This window comes from Mugil cephalus, chromosome 6 (assembly GCF_022458985.1).
Source record: "Mugil cephalus isolate CIBA_MC_2020 chromosome 6, CIBA_Mcephalus_1.1, whole genome shotgun sequence".
NCBI classification, from domain to species: domain Eukaryota; kingdom Metazoa; phylum Chordata; class Actinopteri; order Mugiliformes; family Mugilidae; genus Mugil; species Mugil cephalus.
The window spans coordinates 6,621,658-6,636,953 of NC_061775.1; the positions used below are offsets into that span (position 1 = coordinate 6,621,658).

Here is a 15,296-nt window from a genome sequence, read left to right on the forward strand (position 1 = left end):
AGCTGCCTTATCTCATCGTGTTGTGTTTGTGCACCAGCTTTTCTTCTTCTCTCGTTTGGTTTTGGCTTGTATCACATTGACTTCTGTGTTACGTGTTACAAATGCATCATTGTCTGTCACACTGCAAGTAGAATAGAGAATCAGCACCTCACACCAGCAGGGCCAGATGCCGTTTCTGCCATTTTTTTTTTCTGGCCTCGTGTTGTATTCATCGATTGTGATAGTGTGATGAGCACACTTGCTGCCTTAGCATGACCACACTGTTAGTGAACTACGTCCGCCACCTCTGAGCTCAGTCTCACTCGCAGGGAGCCCAATGCAAAGAGACAACTTGAGCAACAGTGATTACTCACGTGGCCCTTTTCACGGCCGCACTGAAGATCTGACGCTGAGCTTGCACACACAGATGCAGCTACTGTAATGCTGTCGCTCCGCTCGCCTGTGTTACAGGCGCGGTGGGTGCTGGGCTGCCTGTTTAACCCAGTCCAGCAGCAGCCAAAGGCCAGATGTGCCTCACTGTAAGGCTGCAGGGCACATACGGGTGTGCATGCAGAGCAGCAGCGGCAGAAAATGCGATGCTTCATGCACACTCCTTTTCTGTTTTATGAAGTCACATGGTACCAATCATATCCTTGTCTTGTTTGTGCTAAATGTTGTAACCTACTGAGTGAAAGTCCAATTCAGTGGAAAAAAAAATAAATTATGCAACTAAAACCTCTTTTGTTTTTCTTTTTTTTTGGACGTTTCTCTGTTATTTGTTTTGCCTTCTCTCTGGGTTCAACTCCAGTGTCGCCAGCGCTGGCCTGTTAGTCCACAGCTGTGGTTCACATTGAGATATCTCCACATTTTTTTTGGATGGATGGCCATGAAATTCTGCAGCTTTATTCATGCTATCCAAATGACAGTTGCCTCTTATCTCCATTCTCGCACCCCTAATGATTCCATTTTGTGATCATTTCATCTGGTGACATCGGGTCACATTTTTAATCCACCCAATGCTTTGGTTCGTGTTCAAATACTAAACCACATCGCGCTGCTGTGATTCGCTTCGCCCTCTGTTTTCTCAAACCTGCCCTGTTTTGTTATGTTTTTTGTTTCGAATGAGTGGGCGCGCGTTAACGGGCGAAACCGCTTTAATTTGCTTAAGGCTGTTTGTTTCCCTGCAGGAGTGTGTGAGCTTTAATGATATAAATCTGTCAGAAGGGTTTGGTCAGTGTTTGCTAATGGCCTTCAGTCAAGATGTGCTTGTGGATGATTTAATCTCAAAGGACTAGTTCCTTCGTAAACAGCAGCCTTTTTGGAGATTCTTTATTTAGAATGTTGGTACAGCTTCATGGTGCTTTTAAAACTGCAATGTGGGATGGCAGAAAACAGAGATCATGTGCTTGTATCTTTAGTCAGTGTCAGTGAGGGTCACTGTAGTGTATGATCCCCCTCTTTTGATGCTGTTTTCCTTCTTCTGAGACTGTTTGATCTCGTACATTGGCCCAAGGACTAACATTAAATGTACATGTTGTTCATTAAAGCTGAACAAAATGTATTAAATGAGTACGGCTTATATAGTTCATAGGATTTTAACAATATTTCTGTTTAAATTGAAGCACTAGACTACTTTACATCTCTTCCTGGGTAATACATTGTAGACCCCAGGACCGTGACTGATTTTAACTCAGCCCCTCACACCCATGCGGAGAAAGCGAGGGTAAGCAGTCTTTTCAAATTTGACAAATGAGTTTAAAGTCCTAGGGCTGATGTATAGCCTTTCCAACGTGCACAGCAGGCAGGTACCTCGCCTTCATGTTTTATGTATAACATATTTATCAGCGCTCAAGTCCTTAATACTTTAGTACCGCAGAGGAAACTGTCAGAAATATTCAGACCGAAAAGCTTCTGGACCCAGAGCAGAAGCATAAAGCATGTAGGAGGTTTGATGATTATAGCTGTGATTATGGTTAAGCTGCTTCAGAACGGTCAGCTAAGCAACGTGGTATCCTGCATGTCACACGAAGCATTCACTGCAAGCCTCCAATGGAAACGGTTGAGGGGGGAGTGACATTTATCAGGGTCTCTACTACTGCACTGCAGTGCATAAGTTTGGGCTCAACGACATCCAGTAACCAGTGGATATATTCAGAGTCTGCAATGCAAATCGTGCACTGTATTTTCTCGGATTCTAGTTTTCTCCGTGCAATATGGATAACGGCACTGTGGCATTCAGGGACCACACATCCACAGAGACTGCGTCACAAGACGAAACCAGCAAGCAGCCAGAAAGCCCCATTGTGTCTGTTTGAGGGCAGCGACGCAGACTGCAGATAGGATGAAACATGGCACAGCCTCCATTTTCACCTGGATATGACACTCCTGCGCTGCCCCAGGCTCTGGTTTACGCTCCGTTAAAAGGCGGCAGTGAAATGTAAAAGATGTGTTAGAATGCCTGAAGGAAGAATACAAGACTTCCTGTTCTTGTCCGCATCTGAGGCCATTAAATAGTAAAATGGGACTCCTAGCATTTTAGTAAAGAATGAATGGAGTGGGAAAAGTGCCCAGTCTGCTTAAAGCTGTAAACATATCTCAACGTCCGTCTTACCTAGTTTCACCCTCACTTAATATGTCAATGTGATAATGTTGCAGTGGTAGATAAAACTTCAATATTGACTTTTTGTTAACCGTGTTCACTGAACACAAAGTCACACAAAATTCTGTGGCTCAGCTACAGTACGGTTTGTCATTTCTTTCTAGAAGTGCCAAACGTCATGTTGTGGTATCAGTTTTATTGAGATCTAAAGAGCAGTAGCTTTATACACTCACCACAAACTGAAATACAATCCTTCCCTTAATGCATTACTGTAGTTTCAACCACCTGGCACATCATTCCTCTCGCCTCAGTCTCGCTCTAGTACTGTAGTGTAGCAGCTGTTGCTCGGTTGGTAGTGTAGGTTGGTGGTTGGTTGTGTTTTTATTCTCCTGCTCATCATTTGAGTCCTGGAGCAACATACAGAGCTTCAGATTGTCCCCGTGTGCGCTTAACTACATTTTTAAAAGTCTGCTAAATACTGTATATGTAAGGGAATCAAACAAGAACAGGAAAGTTACGGTTATTGTGGGTTCAGTGCTCATTCTTCGGTATAAATAACTCATCTATTATATGTCAGTAAAAAAAAAAAATCATGTCAGTCAGCACAATAGCTTTTTGTGATAACTTTATTTTACTGAAGTTTGCTGATGTCAACCTCAGTACGTCCCACAAGCATTTTTTCCCAATTCACGCTCCATTAAATAGCATCAGTGAAATGTGAAAGATGTGAGAGGATGCCTGAAGGAAGGATACAAGTTTTCCCATTCTTGTCTGCACCGTCTAATTAAATAGTAAAATCAGACTCAGGTGTTTTAGTTAGTAGAATAAATGGAGTATCAGTCATTGTTAGATTGTGCATGCAGGAACTAAAACATGTCCTCATTGGCTATGGTAGAACAAAATACAACAAATTAAGAATAAACAAAAAAGAATAAAAAGTTCCACAAAATGATTTAAATTACATAACAAAATCAGTTGCGTTTGCCATGTACATGTGAACGCACATACGAGTGAATTCCTTGGTGCAGGCTACACGGAGAGACAAAGTTATTACACTGCTTACAAGAAGAAAAAGCTGCTTGTTCAGCGTTGCTGTGTATACTACACTGTGGATGAGATCTCCTTCTCAAGGCCGATACACCTGGAGACGCCACCATGTCAATTAGCCGACTTCCTGGAAGACAGGAGACTTGCCACCAATTTGTAAGTGCTTGATAGGTCCCAGTGAAGCCGTCTGCAAGAGCAAAGCAGCCCTCTTGGATGCTGCCCAGAACTGGGAAATGTAGGTTGAGCTAAATCACAAAAAAACAAACAAACAAAAAAAAAACAACAACCTCAGACCAAAGTGGGTCTTGAGGTCAAATTCTTGTACATCTTCTTGCACATTGTGAATTGGAGGCTGCAGTCGAGGAAACTTACCTCTTTTACGCTGCCATAGCAGCTGAGCTGGCTGGTGGATCCTGGTGTTTCCTGTAGAGGATACGTGGCCACATCAACAACCAGGCTGCTGAAAAAGATTGGAGTTCAAGAACAGGCCGCCTGAAAAAACATAAATTATTGCAGGCCGCTGAGCAAAGCAGCGGTTGGCTTTGGAAGAAACAGAATTACAGTTCAAGATGTTCAACCAGAGAGGGAGGCACATCTGGGGCTTAGGAGGAAGCCAACTTGATAAAGTGAATACGCCTCACCCACTCAAGGTTGTAATAGTTACTTTGCGCTCTGTTAACTGGCCAAACATAGTGTTATTTATTTATTGTTATTTACGTTTTATTGATTTTGTATAAGCAAACAGACAATGATCATGAAGACCTATAGACACGTGCAAAAATATCCTAGGGAGAAGTAAAGACATACACAAAGGGACTGGTACCCACCTCTGGTCATGGAAGTGAGCAATAAAATCAAAAAAGGATGTGTGTAAAGTAACCAAAAGAAGGTATTAATTATAGTCCAATCAAAGATTACCTGAAGTTCAGTCTGACAGTAGTAGACACATGTAATCCATTTTTGCCTATTTTCAATAAATACCTCCTTTTGTGTTCTTAAAGTAAAAGTAATTCTTTCCATCACAAAGATGCTGTGTACAATATCAATCCATTCATCTACATTAGGTGTCTCCTTCTTCAGCCATTTCTTGGTTATGAGTTGTGTTTACACGCCACCAATAATATTCTCAGAAAATATTTATCTTTGTTCTCCCACTCCAGTTTCTCTAGGTCAACCAGATATAGCAAGTTGAAACATAAAATTATTGTTGATGAAAAGTTTCTAGGATTTGATGTATTCGTAACCAAAATGGGGTCACAGCAGGACAACTCCAGAATATATGGAAATTATTCACCTCTTTGCTTCTGCAGCATGTCCAACATTCGGTCTGATTGGAGTAGGATTTCTTTTGATATTGAGTGCATAAATGGCGGGCGACGTTTTTTTCATGAAAAGTCTCCAAAATGGAGAATTAGTTGTTTTCCACTGTTGTTTAAAAATTTCGCTCTAGTTCCCCTGTGTGATTATGGCATTGCCCTCAGTTTCCTTGATTTTACATGAGTTGTGTTTTCTTTATTAGGAGATTAAAGCCTTGTGTAGAATTTTGAAATTCTTCTTATAAGGTTCATCTTATAGCTGTAGGATTTCATTTTCAGGTTCCTAATTTTTTATAATTTTTTTTTCCCAATATCATCTCTTATTTGTAGATATCTCAAGTGGTCCTGGTTCTGTAGACCAGATTTATCCTTGAGATCCTGGAAACTCCGAACCGTACCTTTACTTATTAGTGAATAGTATGTTGTAAGCCCTAAGGAGGTCCCTTCCTTGAATCTGTGGTCGTGTTGACTTGGTGTAAATTGTGGGTATGCAAACCATTCCAGGATTTCAAATGTCTTTTTAAAACTGGGCTGTTTTAATACATCACTGCAATGCTCTAATGAATGCGTGATCCATGGATTATCTTAATCTGTGAGGTGTTTGAGCCGAACAGTGTCATAGTGTGACCTGTCTGATCTTCATGATGCTGGAGAGACCACCTCTGTATGTTTATAGCTCTTGTCAACATCCAAGCCTATCAGCTATTAGTCAGCTATTAGTCAGCTATTAGTCAGCTATTAGTAGCTCTTCAAACTTCTTAAAAGTTCTCACCCAACTTTGCTGTTCACTTCGGTTGAACAGAGGTTTATTGTTGTTCTGTTCCTTGTTTCATTTCAGAATTTCGGTTCAGTGCAGTCAAGAAACTAATTTCAGCCATGCCATAATAAAAACATAATAATTATTTCCTTACTGATCCCACATGGGGAAGTTCTTTCTCTGCATTTGAGTTTGACCCATCCATGCGTTCACGCAGTAGTGTGTACACTTGGAGCAGAGGGCAACCACTTGTGTAGAACTCGGGGACCAAGATGGGAGTTAGTTGGCTGCCTAAGGCACCGCAGCCACAGACACGAGGGGTACCCTTTGGCCTGCACCTTTAACCACTCAACCACACTACTCAGTGAGTAAGTAAACAAAGTAAAGCTGAAGGACAGAGAAATGAATGAATGAAAAATGAAAATACAAAGTCATAATTTTTTAGAAAAAATTACCACTGAGAGAAACGCATAAGGCAAAACTTAAGTGATGAACATCAAAATAGAAATATTAAATTTCATTACAGAAAATAAAAAAATGATAAAATAAAATAGTGTTTAATCATAAAACATTAAATATTTTAATTATACTGGTTGCCATATCATTTATTTGTCTTCTATTTTTTTTTTTTTTTTGTTATTTATTCCATTTATTGCGACCAGTGTTTGATGCATTTCATTTTGAGCCACATGGATTTCCATAAAATGTCTTCTGCCTCCATGGAATGCTATGAGTAAACCCAGCCAACGAATTCTGAAATGGGCTGAATTTTTAACCGGGGTACTCGCCTTCCGTTTTACCCCACAGGACGCGAATGCAGCACGAACCAGCCCGAGTACGGGAGAGGGGGAGAGAGGGAGAGTGAGAGGCAACAGCGCAGATAAGCTCCAATGAACAGCAGCCGGGTCTTCTTTCAAACAAACACACATTCTGCGCTCTGCATCCCACACACACACACACACACAAATGCCAGGACACTTATACACATGCAATCCAATAACCGGAGCACCATCAGTCCGAGCTGCCTGCCGCTGCTGGTGGCAGCCCTCACCGCTTCCCCGAGACACAAAGCTGGGCGCCTGCTGGGAGAGGAGCTCCTGCTGCCTTGATAGCACAAAAGAGAGGAGGGGAGGGGAGAGAGCCGGGATTCCATTTCAGGGGCGCTAGATAATTAAGCAGCAGCGTTGGGAAGAGCTGAGACTGAGGGGAGGGAAGGGGAGTGAATGCGCTCCAGTCCAACTGCTGTTGCTGCCGCTGCTGGAGGAAGAGTAGGAGGAAAGAGCTGTGTTTGAAAAACCGGGAGGAGCGGCGTTATCCTGCACACAATCAGCCAGAGCAGACGGCCAGCACTGACCTCCAGCCCTGCAGATGTGGAAGGTACACTGGACAAGTTCTAGTCCTGGGTGAGTCTTTCTCTGCACACACGCTCATTCGTGGTCCACTTTATCTGCTGTCAGACACTTTTACACACCTCTCTGTGATCCGTTTCCACAAAATGAGATTACGCTTTCCGTTTTTGGCTGTTGTGTCCCGCTGCCTGTGGTTTTTCCCGCTTCATCCAGTCCTCTATATTCAGCTCTCACCTAACGGGCGACCTGATGAGTGTGAGATTCACCCTGTGATCATCGTGACACTAGTCTGTCCGCTCAGCCTCCTCTCACATTGTTATGGTGCAGTCCCGGCTGATTGATTTCCTCTCTAACTCAGATGGACATCGTCTCTCGTTATCTCACGCCGGCTGCGCTTTTTTTTATTGTCATCCTTGTGTGATGGTGCGCTTGTGCAAGCACAGTCACTCTGTGTGTGTGTGTGTCTGTGTGTGTTTGTATGCCTGTGTGCGTGTCTTGTGTCACCAGCTCGCAATTAGGTTTTAATGATCTAAACGTGTGGTAGAAAGGCGAAGGCAGCCTTTGATCGATCCCTGCAGTCATCACAGTGTGAGTGACTCTGTGCCTGTCGTCTGCGTGACATATCTGAGCCTGCGTCTGTGTTTGTTCAGCCCTCTCCCGACTCTGTTCCTGTCTTTATTGTGCCTCAGTTAAGTTCTTAGTGCGGCTTCTGGAAATCAGATGATTATTCTAGGGGAGAAATGCAATTTTGGCTTTTTTTCTCCTTCCTCTTCTGTCATGGACTCTGGTTTACCTCTGGCACCTCTAGTTCTTTCATACATCATAAAAACATTTAACTGGCTGCAAATTGTTAAACTGCACACTGAAAATACTCGTGCCAGGAACTGATTATAGCCACAGTCCTGGTTTTTGGGGCCGCATTGACCTTTTTTTTAGTAAGCTGACACAGAGATGACAGGGGAGGATGCATCAAAGGTCCTTGGACCAGTGCATTAAACCTCTCAGACCACGGGGGTAATGCTGTTTTTATGTCCTCACTTTCACATCTCTTAGCCACAGGCAGCTCTCCTCAGTGCATTGATTCACGCCACCGGCTGTCAAAGATTTTTCCTCATGTCACTACACGCCTGCCTCAGTTAATTGGTCAGCGCTAAACCAATGACAGCGGGTACCAAGGCCGCAAATTGTGGCTCTTTTAATTTTTTAATGACCAGACGTGTTCAGAAAGTCTGATTAAACCTTTCAGCGTGCTCCATGTGTCATGACTGAGAAATCATGTGTGTGGCCATCAAATCTCCGTTTTATCTCGTGGAAATGTGTTTCAGTAAAGCACACAAACTACACAAGACATTTCTGCATCTAGTTTTTGGGAATACGTCGCTCAACAGGTAAAGAGGATTGATTTTTTTAATTGTGGATTTCAGCAGTCACCTGCTCCTTCTCTCTTAATTTTTTTTGGAGGGAGGTTATTATGAGTCAAATGGTTGATGAATCTAGCGTTGTCTGCTTAAAGTGCAGTCCCTTTACCCTTTTCGTGTTATCAAATAAATATTAAGCAAATACTAAGAGATTTATATTTCTTGCCTTACACCATGAGTCACCTCATGTGTTCCGACCTGGTTGTTAAGAGCAGTTACTGTCTAAAAAGCAAGTGGAAAAACCAATATTGAAGGCGATGCAATTATGCAACAGCACTTAATGGTACCCCAGGTGCCACTTAGCCTCCTCATTTGACAGATTTATGTGTCACTAATGAAATGTCTGCTGACAGGTCTGCGTGTCCCTCTGAGTGCATTGTTGAATAAGACCTGTTAGCCTTGTCCATTACTACACCCACACTTACCTTCTCATTTTGATCCTTTCTGTTGCACATAAAGCTGTCATCCAAGCCCAATGGTGACATTACTTCAGCTTAACGCTGCCAATGCCCAGCCTCATTGTTTTCAACTCTGGAGTATTTATGAGGGCAGTAAAGCAGAGATGCATCGCTGTCAGAAGGATAAGGGCATCGCTGCTCTTACGGGGAGGGTAGTGCAGAGGCAGGGGAAGATAAGGGAAGGGAAGGAGGGATACAGTGGTGGAGGACAGAGAGGTCCTGCGAGTGGCTGTCCAGTATCTGCAGGCATGCTAACATGTCAGCTGTCGGCGTTAAGATGTCCAGCTGGAACGACGGTGGGCTCCGTGTGTGTGCCGACTGTCCTCCCACTCACAGACTGACTGCTGTAATGCCATTATAGACGTTCAGCCGGGGCTGTAACCTTAATGCAGAGCTTAGAGAGCATCTGGGTCTTACAAGTCTTTTTTATTTCCAAACAAGATTGCTTCATTTGACATTTACTGTCGTGATGATGACTGTCTGACCTTGTTACCTTACTGCAGTAGTCAGATGACTCTAAACGATTTTCTGAAGTGTGTGTGTGTGTGTTTTAACAATAAATAGTATAAGCACGATTACAATATTTTTTTCATACACTTGTGTTGTTCCTGTTTTGGTTGGGTGATGTTTACATTTGTTGTGCTTCCAGTTAGACGTTTCAGCGATCATCTATTATTTGTAGCTAATGCTGTCACACTGCTATTTCGCTCGGCAATCTCCACTGTTTATTATCAGTTCTTTAGTCCCCACGGATTCAGTTTTGTAAGGTTTTGACATGAAATGTCTGACATTACACACCCTGTAACTAACTGGCCCAACATAAATGACAAAGGTATTGGTAGGTAGGTATTTTAGATTGTATTTTCAGAGTTTGTCAGTTTCTGTAAATTGATTTAAATATGCTTATGACTCATTCTGCACTCTGAGGCGTGTGCTAATGTTGCGTCCAATGAAATGTTCTCATTCCTGTGTCTGTCCCTCCCCCTGTATCTGTGCTTCACCAGCAGCACTATCGGCCTCAGCTCTTGGCTCTAACGTTTGTCGGCTCAGTTCACTAGAGCTGACCAGTGTGTGGCCTCCCTAGCTCTGTATTTACTGGAAACGAGCAAGTATCTGCAAGCACTAGAAGTTTCAACAAAACCACATATTGCATCTATTTCAATAATTTTTTCCAATACTCTTTATTATTATTTATACAATATTTTACAACTTTAATTGTCATTACACACAAGTTGCAATGAAATTTAGTTTGGTAGCTATCTCTAGAAACAGCTTGAGATCAGGTGTTTAAGGTTATATTTAAGGTAATAATATATTAAAAAAATATAATATAATAATAATATATATAAATATGAAATAGATAATAAAATACAATGTGAATGTATTGCACTATTTCAGTTGACATTTGAAACAGGGGGGTTAATGTTCCTTTGGCAGCCTTTTCACAGCCATGGGGAAAAAGCTGTGCTTGAGTCTGTTGGTGCTGGCCCTCATGACTCTGTTGTATGTGTCAGGTTTATCAGTGTGGCTGAGAGCAGTGTGGAGGGTTATAGAGATGGCCTCATCTGTTGGTCTGTTGGTCCTGTAGGAAAACTCATCAACTGATGTTGGTCATGGTCAGGTGGAATCTGGGCCTTAATGTGTCGCACCACCAGTCTTTCCATACGTTTCTTTATGAGCGGTGTCAGGGCTACAGGCCGATAATCATTCAGTCCTGTGGTGGAGGAGGTTTTGGACACAGAGATTATCTTAAAGCGAGTATTTCAACTGTTATATTTTCAGCCAGCTATTTTAAATATTGTTGGAGCAGCTTTACAATCTTTACATGTGGAGTGTAGCAGCAGCAACTCTTGCTGGATACAAGTGTCCCTGGTTGGTTAGAGGATTACCTTAATACATGTCCTTGGAAAATACACCCAAATCTTATCTGTAAATATAATTGTATCTCTGTATGAAATTGGACAGCTTTTCCACTCAAGCTCGATGAAGGCCATTTTGTTTTCATTCACAATTATGCTTTCCCCTCTGTGTGAAGAAATAGGCTGTGGGGCCAGAAAAATTAGTAAGGCAGCGCAATAATGAAGTGCTACATGCTGCAGTTTGTCATTACAGTGCCATTTATTCATTTGACTCTAATGGAGCTACTAGTAACTCCACAGCCTTTTGTCACAGCTTTTGCAACGGGCAGAACCAAAGCCAAAACCAAAGCAATTCATCAACCTAGTACAATAAATATGCAATTTACGTCACTGCACACTCCAGAAATATATCTTTTTCTATTATTCCAAACCATATTAACGTACACCCATACCAGTGTCATCCAGCACAAGCACTGATCCAAGCTCACCTCCTCACACATGTTTCATCTCACACACATTTTTGATCTATTTCTTGCTTTCTGAATGATTTTCACATTTTGTAGAGAAGATCCTTGAACAAATATAGCTCATTTGATGTGATGGAAGCTCTTGTGTGATATTACTGGATCAGCTGAGGCGGTCTGGAGCCATGGCCCACATGAGATGCAGAGAGGAAGTAATGTGGTGAGAAAAGACCTTTTTTTTGTTGTTTGTTTTTTGTCCGTGGGTGGTGCATATTTGCTTTTCTTATGTCTCTCGGTGAAAGATTTATGATGGTAAGACCCTTGGATTGTATGAACTCTAAAATTGGGATGTAGATAGGCAATGGTTAGACACAGGAGTTCAGAGGTCACACTGCATTTTTGATTTTTTTTTTAAACAAAAAATTAGACAAATCAAACACCAGATGTAGTTACTAAATCTAAGGCAGCTGAAAGATCAACAAGTTCGGTCTTTGTTGTGAGCTGACAGCTGAATTTGTCAACCTTTGAGTGTAAAAGACAGCAAAATGTCAGCGGTGTGTTTTGGGATAGGGAGCAGGGTATCTGGGGAGCCAGTATACTTGTCAAACTCTTCGCCTCATTTAATTTTATGTATTTCAATACATAAAGCTGTCAGCTTGAAGAGCTGCGACAGGACAGCCATAAAACAGTATTCCTCAATATGGATCGACCATCATGACTCAGATTGCTGGAGAAAATAGAGCTCGGGGCTCCTGCCAGGACTCTCTGCAGGATGGTGCCATCTTTACCAGCATAAGACAAGAGATAAACTGGACTCTAAGGATTACTGATTGCACAGCAACAGACTATACTTGTTACTTGTGAAGCTCCGCAGAAAATTGTGAATGAATAAAAAAAACATATACAGATTATTGTTCATTCAGCCTCAAATTAAGTTTTAAATTGCATCTTTAATGTTGACAGGAGTTCTAGAAAACATTCAATTTGTCACTAATATGCGCTTTCAGATACAGTTTTCATACCGTTGAACTGGCAGTAATTATCATGTGAACTGTGAGCTAAAGGCATCAAGTAACCAGAGCAAAGGGCATTCTTACTGCAGTGTTTCTGTTACATACAGTCTATTAACCTCAGTGGTCCCAGCAACATCATCCTCACTCACCACAGCAACACTTGACATGAAAGAAATTTGTCCTCTGTCACAGCAGCTGCATTTAGGATGATTCATTAAGCTGCTGCGGTACTTTGAATACTGTTTCCTTCTCCCAATGAAAATCACCAAGGTCTTGTTTGTCTCATTTTTCAGCTTTGACGGATGTTTTGCTTCACCAACTTTGTGACTATATTTTGTTTTGAAATTTGCCTTTTTTTTCCCCATTTCACCAAAACTTTCCCACCATAATTTCCCGGTGACAGAGATATTACAGCTTTATGCTGGAAGGAGATTCAGTCCTTCCAGCTCTGTTATTAACCACATTTCCAGCAGCTGAGCCAGGCCCTCGTGGCATACTGTATTTTGAAGCACTGTTTGGAGCCAGCTGTGTTCTGTGGGTCGACTCAAGTTACACACATCTGCCGTGGTACGGGCCCTGCACATGAGATAGCCGTGTAATCTGCACCCTTCAATTATGTAACGATGAACATGATTAGATGAACACATGACAGAGTGTTTTGTTGTAAGACTGGTCTTAAGGGCTGAGGTATGACACACACACCGCTATCGCCATTTTCCATTTCCCCCCCGCTTCAATCCTTGATTAGATTGAAATAGTTCATTACGCTCAGATGCCTGTAGGTATGTCTGCACGTATTCACACACTCAACCATTCACCTGCCTCTCTTAATTGATTTTCTTGCCACGGTGTCCCCTCAGTCCTGTACTGACTAAAGACTTTAACTCTAATGAGGCCTTTACTTGTTGTGGTCAGACACAATTATCACTGTGCAGAGGAATGGAGCGCTGGATTAATTAATCTTTTTTTTTTTTAAAAAAAGCCCCCCACGTCCACAACAGCGTGTTTGACTCAGCTGAACTTTTGAACCACTCACATGGCTAATGGTGGCACGGCGATGATGCATTCAGATCGTGGTGAGTTGTGCAAAACATGAACACTCTGCTGTCATTTGTGGAGCTCTTTTGATTATTTCCTGCTTCCCTTATTCCTCCTCATTAGGAAATTGGTCTTTGAACCTGCAGGACCTGTCTTAAATCAGAACCATCTGTGAAGATGAAGATTAGAGACTCTCACGCCTCTTTGAATCTCCATATCAGTCCATAACCTTCGACTCTCCTCTCTGTCTGCTCTTTGGATCACGCTGTCAGAACTCGGGCCGACTTTTATCTCCTGTTCAGCCGCTGAACATAAATCAGATAATCAGTTGATCACATCATTTTCCTGAAGTGGAGATCAGTAGAAAAAGGAAATGAGATTGAACTGCTCGGTGAGTCTGTGAGTGAGTCCATTTATTCTCGCTTCAGTCGCCTTCTCTGTTTTTTAATGTGTAGTTTCTTTGGTTCTATGTCTCTGCTAGCTTTCACATGCCGTCTCCAAAAGAAGGGGGTGATTGCGTTTGATCACCCCTGTTGGAATATAGATGTTTGTAGCCAGTAGCCACTTGGCTGAGTTTTTAAGAGTGGAAGTTCAACTATTTCTTTACTGGGAGCAATAAATTTGTCTCATCTCCTACTACCGCTTAATCCTCACTAGGGTCGCAGGGGTGGCTGGAGCCTATCCCAGCTGTCAACGGGCAAGAGACAGGGTATAACCTGGACATGTCACCAGCCTATCGCAGGGCCAGCACAGAGACAAACAACCACACTCACACCTAGAGTTAATTTAGGGTTAATCAGCCTTTGGAGGTGGGAGGAAACTGGAGAAAATGCATGCGGACACAGGGAGAACATGCAACCTCCACCCAGAAAGGCCTACCACCACTTCCTACAGCTACATAGCCTCCAGTATTTACTGCACAATGATATCAGCCCTCTCATTGTAATCTCTAGATGGAAACATAGCAGCAATTATTTTCAAGCTTCACGTTTTTGCATTGTCAGTGTCAGCCTCCACATCGAATAGCCATTCCACTGACATGACCAGATGGTTTGCCTTTTATTACTTCAGCATCTCTGGATTCAAAGTTCGGATGTAAACTTTTGCATTTATGGAAAAAACAACTGACCTTACAAACTTCTGATTCAGTGCATCCCATTTCATTTTGGGTGAAGTTAAAGCAGTGGCACTGGGGTTGATAATGTGTATTGAATAATAAAAAAAAACATAATTCAGCAGCTGCATTCCTGCGTATGCAACATACAAATATAATAACAAATAGAATCACTTGACTCAGTATTTAAATCACATCATTGATTTATATTGAAACTCATCCCTAGATCAAAGCAGCAAAATGATCCGTTACCGTCACGTTGAAATCACACATGTTCTGAATAGTTCCCTCTCCATGGCCACTGCATTGCATGGAGAAATATCTGGAGAAACGGCTGCCATGGCCGTCGAATGAAAAGACAGGTCAAGACATATGACAAAAGCATGTTAGTGCAAGCCCAGTGCTCTCCAACACTTACTACTAACAACTAGCCAGATACTGTGGTTGCAAAATCACTTTCTTCCCCTTAGGTGCATCACCGTATCGCCCCAAAGAAAAAACAGCCCAGGCTTTTAGCAAAACCCCTGCAGCATTTCAGCAGAGGAAATCGCTTGTTCTTTCACTTTCACCGTCAAGGGAATCATTTTGTGTGTTCTTCGGATTGCAGCTCATTTGGATTTTTGCTCAGGCAGCCGTTGCCCACAGTCCCTGCCTTTGCTGAATTCCCTATTTTCTGCAATGCTACTTGACAGGCTGACACGCATGTGCTGCCCATTAATACTAACGCTAGTTAGCTGCTGCTCGCTAAACATACTCGAGAACTTTGCCGCATCAGTTGCCATTTTGATCATCATCATGTTGTTCTTTCATGTGGATCTTAATGATGCGAGGGTTGCTCTGAGGTCAGAAATGTCCTGTTCCGGGCTAGGTACCATGTTCATTAAT

The 15,296-nt window shown here is 42.3% G+C and overlaps 1 protein-coding gene across 1 annotated transcript in view; it reads left to right on the forward strand.

The window, feature by feature from the left end:
- Positions 1–6,543: 6,543 nt before the first annotated feature.
- lingo3a (leucine rich repeat and Ig domain containing 3a) overlaps positions 6,544–15,296 on the forward strand; it is a 34,394-nt gene continuing 25,641 nt past the window's right edge. The window contains exon 1 of the mRNA XM_047588384.1: positions 6,544–7,101. The gene's annotated coding sequence lies outside the window, so the exon portion shown is untranslated. The remainder of the gene's footprint in view (positions 7,102–15,296) is intronic.